The 8,589-nt window shown below is 39.2% G+C and overlaps 1 pseudogene; it reads right to left on the bottom strand.

Moving 5' to 3' along the window:
* Nucleotides 1–7,201: 7,201 nt before the first annotated feature.
* LOC129040355 (ferritin light chain-like) lies at nt 7,202–7,726 on the bottom strand (annotated as a pseudogene).
* Between the last annotated feature and the right edge of the window lie 863 nt (nt 7,727–8,589).

Here is an 8,589-nt window from a genome sequence, read left to right as displayed (position 1 = left end):
GTTGGGGAGGAGATGAGATTTTCTGAAGTCAGATTGTGGTGAACAGGGCATATCCTCAGGAAAGTACAGAATGCCACACCTAGCCAGGCTGTGAAAGGCTCTCTGGAGCCTGGAATGCCGTCATTGTTCTGAGGTTTTGCATCATGTCTAAAGTCACTGTCCTGTCCTCCTAATAGGAGAATGGAGTCCCAGAAACCTAGGAGGAGAAGACGAAGTGTCAGCCTCTTGGCATCTGCAGTGTTGCCAGGAAAAGAGCTCTGATTCCAGGGGCTTACCCACTTCCACAGGTAGGAAGCATCCCTGAGAGGACTGGAAAATTAGCATATCTCAGATCCATCTGCAAAACTTTTGCAAACATGGAACTCCCTCGTTCTAATCTTATCAGCAACTTCCAGAGCTGAACCTTGATTAATCTGGATACAAAGAGGATTGAACCGCCACATAGTAAGCATTTACAGGAGGGTGTTTCCTTTATCAGTGAAGCTTGATGGATCCATGATGATCTAGTGCATTCTCCTCCCCAAAATCAGGATCATCCTCTGCATATGAAGGAACAGACAAGCCCTCAGCTCTACCACTTTGGAGAGTGGGGGATTGGACAACATGAGCCTTCAATCGTATCTCTTGGATGACCAAGGAAGGCTGGATTTCTGCACCTAAAAAAATGGAAGCACCAACTGTACAACAAATACTGTCCATTCAAGTTGAAGTTCTCAAATAAGGTATCCAATTAACTGATGTATTAATAATATTGAAAATAATAATCTCATAGGAAGATTCCAAAAATTTCTGATTTTATATCTAGCAAAGACTTCATACAGTATGTTTGATTTGTATGTAGAACTCAGGGTGAACATGCCAGTGACAGTGGCAATGAGAGGGGTAACTGGGAGCCAGAAGCAGTCTGAGGGAGAGGAGAGGAGGGGGCAGAGCATGCTCAGGGAACCATGAGCCATGCAGGATAAGCAATAGGGCAGAATAAACACGACATACCCATCTGTTTATTCTCTCTGTATAATGTTTTGATTCTCTTTGTACCCTAACTAACCAAGGCACAGCTCAGGAAGTTGCTGCCAGGATTAGAAAAAGGGAGTTGCGCATTCTCAAAACGCAATAGTACAGTGCAAAGAATGGTAATTAATCCCCCCAGCACACTTGACCCAGCCCCTAAAGAACTTTGTGACCTTGGGTCAGGCAGGCAGCTCCCAGGCTTCTGTTTTGTCATTTTTGACCTCTTCTGGCTGCAATGATTCATTTCCAGATATAGGTTGCTTCAGCTCATCTCAAACTCTTCTTGTAGCCTGTTCTTTGAGAAATGGTAATATATCTCTTGAAAAGTTTGTTTTTCTTGCAAAGTCACCCAATTCATGAGTTAATGAGGTCCCACCAGTGATACGATTGCAGAGTCACAAATATCACTAACTGAAAGGAGTAGAAGGAAGGTGGGAAATGCAGACACACCATGAGTGGGTGGCTTCCAGGAGATACACGTGAGACCAGCCCTGTGGTGGGCCAGGTCAGAAGGACTTCTGCTTAGACTAGGTGGAAGCTTCTCAGCATTCTGAGGAGTACCACCATCTGACTGGCAGTTTGAAGGTATCACTTGGGCTGCTGTATCAAGAATAGACTTCAGAAGACAAGTTGAACGTAGCAAGACCAGTGAGAAAGGTGTCATAGCAGTCCAAGTGCAGGGTGGCAGTGGAGATAGGAGTTATATTAAGGAGAGAGTCATCAGGATTTGCTGATGGGTTAGGTGTGGGCTGTGGAAGAAAGATCAAAGTCAAGAATGACTCCAGTGACATTGTCCTAAGCAATTGGAATGATGAAATCACAGTTGTTGAGATGGGGAACCTGCACATGGAATGAGTCTGGAGGAGAGATTAGTTGTTTGGCTTTGGACATGCTGAGTTTCAGATGTGTTTTGACACACATGTGGAGGGGTTACGCTTGAATATCTGAGTCTGACCTTTGTATTGAGATGTTCCTATCCTACTTCTTCCTACCTCTACCCTGCAAAGGATGACCATTGTATCTTCAGTGCCCCCACAAGGCTCTGTGCAGATTCCTGGTATGTCACATTTATTTCAAATGGCTTTACTGAGATGTAATTGATATATAGTTCACCCATTTAAATTGGACAATTGAATGGTTTTTAGTATATTCACAGAGTTTTGATCATGTGTAACATGGTCTATTTTTAGAATATTTTTGTCACCCTTTCCCCTCTAAAAAACCTCATAGCCATTAGGAAACATTCTCCATTTCCTAGCATGGTATTTTAAAATAGTGACAATTCCTATTTTCAGGTCTGTCAGTAAGCCTCTTAATGGTAGGGACTTCCATGTTATTTGTTTTTGCATTTCACCCTATAACAATTACTCAAAAAAGCTGTTGTATGAATGAACTACAGTTTGAAAAATACGACCCCAAGACTGTGTGTCTTTAAGAGAGAACCAGCCCTTTGCATTCCGGTGCTCTTCGTATGGCTGACTGTAGCATTTTTCAGATCTAGTTGAGAAACCGATGGGAGAATATGGAGATAAGTCTCATTACTCTTTTCTTTCTTGGCTATACTTCTCTAGCATCTGTTGTAAACAAAACAGAAAAGAGTCTTTCTAAACCTGGTGAAAATATCTCAAATGCAAGGAAGCCAGTGATGAAAAATGCAATATCAAATTTCGGGCTGTTATAAACACATGGCACAAATCACATCTGCTCATTAAACTTATTACAAAGAATGATAACAAAAGCAAAGAGATGTCTGAAAATGTCTTGGGAAAAATAAAGTAGCTGATAAATTCTTGGTTTTACTGTTTTATGTCATAAGGATGGATATAATTTTATTTGGGACAAATGTTTCTGGACTCAGACTACAGACTACAGATTTGGAGCTGAAGGCTACTACCAAGGCAGTCTCCTCTAACATCTTCATTTCAGAGCTGATGAGCTAGATAGTCATGCCCTGTGACCTCTTAGCTGGTTATGGCAGAACTTGCCCAGGAGCAAGGGGCATAATGTATTAATTAGTTTAAACTGATATGCATTATGTACTAACAGGGTCTGGGCAGACCAGTAGCATCTAAATATTATTCTAAGGGTCAGAAGCTTTTTTTCCAATAAAGCCGTATGCTGAAAACAATAATTATGGCAGAATCCTTCTGATGGAGCCTGGGGGGTGGACTGCTTTTTCCCTCTGCTGCTGCAGCCCTGATGTGGTTTAGTGTGTCCTGGGACTATCCCTTTGACATCTGTCCTCTGTGTTCTTCTGAAATACAGGACCCATCCGCCACGTATAGTCACTAGTTTACTTGCTTCTCTTCCCTCCTAAACTGTGGAATCTCTCAACATAATGATTGTGTCTTACACAAAACTGCATATCTCAGTTTCTGAACTCAGGAAATATTAACTTTGTTCTTTGACTTGCCAGGTTCTTTTCAAGGTGTTGGTAATACAAATATGAGGAAAACAGAGTTGACTCATGGTGATGGAGCTTACGTTCTATGGGGCAAGAGTGAGCAGAGGGTAAATCATCAAATAAAGAACCTACTATAGACACATATTGTGGGGAAAATACAGCAGCAGAAGATAATAGGAAGTGTCAGGACATTTGGAGTGGCTAAATTTGCTGGGTTTTTTTTTGTTTTTGTTTTTTCTAGAAGGTGGACAAGAAGACATCTTCAATAAAGTGACATTTATATAGAGACATAAAGAAATGAAGGGGGAGCCATGCATATCAAGGAACATAAGTGCAAAGGCCTTGAGTTAGAATCCTGTAGGGTGATTTGTAGGAACAATAAGGCCAGAGAGGGACACAGCTGGAACAGAGTGAATTAGGAGATGTGGACAGAAAGGTTGCAGGGAGTCAGGTTATTTAGGACTCTGTAGGCCATTGTAAATATTTGGGATGGGACACTGGGCAGAGGAGTAACATCATCTCATTTCAGTTTTGAAAGGTTCACTCCAGCTACTCTGTTGACAATGGATTATAGAAGACTGAACATGGAATCCAGGAGACCAGTCAGAAAACTTCTTCAGGAATCCAGCACAGTAATGGCAAATTCATCCTTCCCCTTTATTAGGCCTCTCCGCTCCACATTTTTCATTGCCTACATTCCAATCCATCTACAAATCCTTTGGCTGTACCATCTAAATATGCTCAGAATCTAATCACTTCTTATCACCTCCACTGTTCCCCATCTAAGGCACCCTCATGTCTCATCTCATTATTGCCATTAGCTTCCCAGCTTCAGTCCTCTCTATTGCTTCCTCTTAACACAATAGCCTGTGGTTCTTTGCAAATGTCAGTCAGAAGCAGAAAATGGCAGAGTAGGGAACTCTAAAACTGTTTCTTCACTAACGCAACAATAAAGTTGGCATAAACTATTAGGATTAACTTTTTAAAACTAAGGAATCTAATAAAAAAATACAACAATGAAAGAAGTGTTTCACAAAGAAAGAAGCTCCTAAATTTCAGCAAAAGAGTATTGTGGTGCTTTAACTTACCTATACAATTTACCACGTTCCAGGTTGGTGGTAGCTATGGGGCTGGCTGCCCATGTTATTGACATAACTTGATGGCCCCAGAGGAGGCACTTAGTCTCAAACAATTATGATTGTATGTCTGTCTGGTGGCTCCCCGAGTGATTGGTGAGGGAATTCCCTATGTTTCACATGCCTCTGAACTTTCTCAGGCCTGAAGCAGCCTCCTGGGTGGCATTTAAAGAAATGATTTAAGGCAGACATACTCACTGCTGCTGCCTGGGGAAGGTTATAACAGATAGCAAAAGCAGCAGACAGACTAGAAAGGTTAGGAAAAGTCAGGGAAAGAATACAAATGTGAGAATAAATATTTTAATAGATTCCATGTAATTGGATAACCTGGAAGTCCAGACAAATGCCCAGGACTAGACATGCTCAGTAAAGACTGGAGAACACCATGTACTTTCATCTCTGGCTCCTGTCTTTAGGCTCCCGTGAAGCTGAAAGTGGGCATTAAGCAAATGTAAATGGCCTAGCTAAGCATTAAAGGAATACTCAAACACATAGCCAGTCCACAAAGACTTGAAGTATTTTTTGTTACGTTGGGTTTAGGCATTTAAGAAAATCTCTGTTAAATCACCAGCTGACCAGTAAGTTAACAGAACTGGAACTTTGGTGACTACACATAACAGAGAAAACAGTCTTATAAAAAGAATTTAGAAGAGTCACTAAACAACTACAACCTACAAGTAGCAACAGCAAATCCTGTGGAGAAGAAGATTATGATTTCTAGAGTTACACATTATGATATTCAAAATGTTCAATTATCGAAAATTTACAGCACATGCAAAGAAACAAGAATGTATGGCCCACTCACAGGAAAAAATAAATGAACCGAAACTGTCCCCAAGAAAACTCAGACATTGGATTTACTATAAAAAGACTTTAAATCAACCATCTTAAATATGCTTAGAGAGATAAAGAAAAACCATAGACAAAGGAGACCATAAATATGATGCCTGACAAATAGAGATTACCAACAAAGATAGAAAATATAAGAATAGACCAAACAGAAATTCTGGAGCTAAAAAATGCAATCTGAAATGAAGGCTTCACTAGAGAGATTCAGCATAAAATTTGAACAGAAAGAAGAAAGCATCCTCAAAATTTCAAACTATACTTAAGATAGCTCAATGTAGATTGTTCAATTTGAGAAGCGGAAGTGGAAAGAAATGAAGAAAAATGGACATACCTTAAGAGACCTGTGGGACACTATCAAGTGTACCATTATATGTATAATGGAAATCCTAGAAGAAGGAGAGAAAGAAGCAGAAAAGTTATTTCAAGAAATAATGGCCCAAATTTTTCAAATGTGAGAAATAACATAAATCAGCATATCAGAGAATCTCAATGGACTTTTAACCAAAAAAGCACAAAGACTGCTTTAAGCATTATAATTAGACTTTCAAAAGGAAAAGCCAAAAAAGAATCTTGAGAGCAGGAAGTAAGAAGCAACTTGTCATGTTTTTGTACGAGGAATCTTAAATAAGAATAAGAGTCAACATCCCATCAGCAAGCATGAAGGGCAGAAGGAAGTAGGATAATATATTTAAAGTGCTGATAGAAAAAAAACTGTTAACCAAGAATTCTGTCTGCCAAAACTAATCAGTGAAGAAGAAATTAAGACATTCCCAGATGAATAAACTTTGAAGAAGTTCATCACTAGTAGGCCTGTCCTACAAGAAATGCTAAAGATATTCCTTCAGGTTGAAATAAAAGGACACCAGACAGTAACTCAAAGCTGTATGAAGAATTAAAGAAAACCAGTAAAGGCAACTACAGAGATAAATATACAAGCTAATATTATTGTATTTCTGGTTTGTAACTCTTCTTTTTTTTTCTTTTTTCCCCTATATGGTTTAAAATTCAAATGCCCGAAATAATATAAATTTGTGTTAATGGGCACTCAATGTGTAAAGACAAAATCTGTGACAATAATAACATAAAGAGATGGATGAGGCTGTATAGTAGCAGAGGTTTTGTACACAATTCAGGCTAAGAGGGTATTGATTCAAGCTACATTGTTATAAATTTAATATGTTAATTACAATCTCCAGATCGTGTGGTAGAAAATAATTAAAGAAAATAACTTAAAAAAGTGAAGAAAATAATTAAAAACTATGCAGAAAAGAAAATAAGAATTGAACAAAAATGGACTAGAAAAAATCAATTACACAAAAAACAAATCCATAATGAAGGAATTGAGAAAAAAATATACAAAATCTATGGAATATAAATAGCAAAATGAGGGAAGGAGGCCTTTCCTTGACAGTAATTGCTTTAAACATAAATGAATCAAACTATTCAATTAAATGGCAGAGATTTTCAGTATGTATTAAAAAATGTGATCCAACTATATACTATGTAAAAGAGACTTATGTTAGCTATAAAGACACAAAAATGCTGAAAATAAAAGGACAGATAAGATATTTCATGCAACTACTAATCAAAAGAGATCTGGAACATCTCCACTATTATTAGATAAAATAGACTTTAAATTTCTTTTTTTTGCTTGCAAAAGCTTTATTTCAATTTGATACAAGGCTTGGGAGAGTGCTCCAGGGTAGTTAAAAAGCTGCCCAGTGGCTGGAGGGAGAGGCTTAGGCAGGAGCCCTGTTACTTTGCAAGGGGCCCCCCAGAAGTCACTGGGCTCAGTAGGCTCCTAGTTGTACTTGAAGGTGAGCCTTTCAAAGAGATACTCGCCCAGCCCAGCCTCCAGGCCAGCCAGCCTGTGAGGTTGGTCGGGTGGTCACCCATCTTCTTGATGAGTTTAACTTCCTCATCTAGGAAGTGACTCTCAGGAAGTCACAGAGATGGGGATCTGTGCAGGCAGAACTGAGGGCATGAAGATCCAAAAGGGCCTAGTTCAGATTTTTCTTCAGGGCCATTGTGGCTTCCGTGGCATCCAAAGTTGTACCCCAATTATCTTGAGCTGGCTTCTGGATGTCCTGGAAGACAGCATGCTGCCACACTGGTTTTGTATCTTTGAGCGATTCTCGGTGCTCTCATGCTTCTCCTCAGCTGATCTGCAGAAGAAGTGGCCCATGCCTTCCAGAGCTACATCATCATGGTCGAAATAGAAGCCCAGAGAGAAATAGGTTTAGAAGACCCACAAGTACAAATTGACCAGGTGGTTGATGGCTGCCTCCACCTCAGTGGAATAATTCTGATAAATCTGGGAGCTCATGGTTAGTCAGCAAGAAGGAGCTAACTACAAAAATGGTGTTGGCTGGTCCCAGAAGCAGGAGGTGACCGAGAAGATGGTCCCGAAGGTTGAAAATGGAGAGAAGATTGGAAGGTGGCTGGACACTGGAAGAAAGAGAGTTCCTGGATCTGTTCTATCCAAACACTGTTGAAGCAAGAGACAGATCCACAGTACTGCTGAATGTGCTGCCTAGACTTTAAAATGTATCATAGAAGACAAGAAAATTGTGTATTCAAAAAAGGTTAATCCATCAAGAATATATGACAATGATAAACATATCTGAACGTAAAACAGAACCCCCAAGACACGTGAAACAAAAATTGGCAGAAATAAACTGAGAAAAAAAAATTCTACAATAATATTTGGAGACTTTAATATCCCACTTTCAATAATAAATAGAACAAAGAGACAAAATGTCAGTAAGGAAATAGAGGACTTAAACAACACTATAAACAATTGGAGTTAGTAGACATATAAATAACACTCCACTACCACAAACACCAGAATATGCATTCTTCTCAAGTGCACATGTAACATTCTCGAAGCTAAATCTTATGTTAGGCCACAAAACAAGTCACAGTAAATATTAAAAGGTTGAAATCACACAAAGTATTTTCTCTGACTACGAAGGAATGAAACCAGAAACCAGGAACAGAAGGATAACTGGAAAACTCAGAAATATGTGGAAATTAAACAACATACTCATAAATAAGCTATAAGTCAAAGAAGAATTTAGAAAATACTCTTTTTTTTTTTCAGGATAGATAAACTCCTCTTAGGAAGCGGGCAACAAACAGCTGCAGTCAAAAATATACCTTATAACAACAACCCAACATGCTAGAAGA

This window comes from Pongo pygmaeus, chromosome 6 (assembly GCF_028885625.2).
Source record: "Pongo pygmaeus isolate AG05252 chromosome 6, NHGRI_mPonPyg2-v2.0_pri, whole genome shotgun sequence".
In the NCBI taxonomy this organism is placed as follows: Eukaryota; Metazoa; Chordata; class Mammalia; order Primates; family Hominidae; genus Pongo; species Pongo pygmaeus.
The sequence above is the reverse complement of the archived record's forward strand: the minus strand, read 5'-3'. Positions and strand labels throughout refer to the sequence as shown.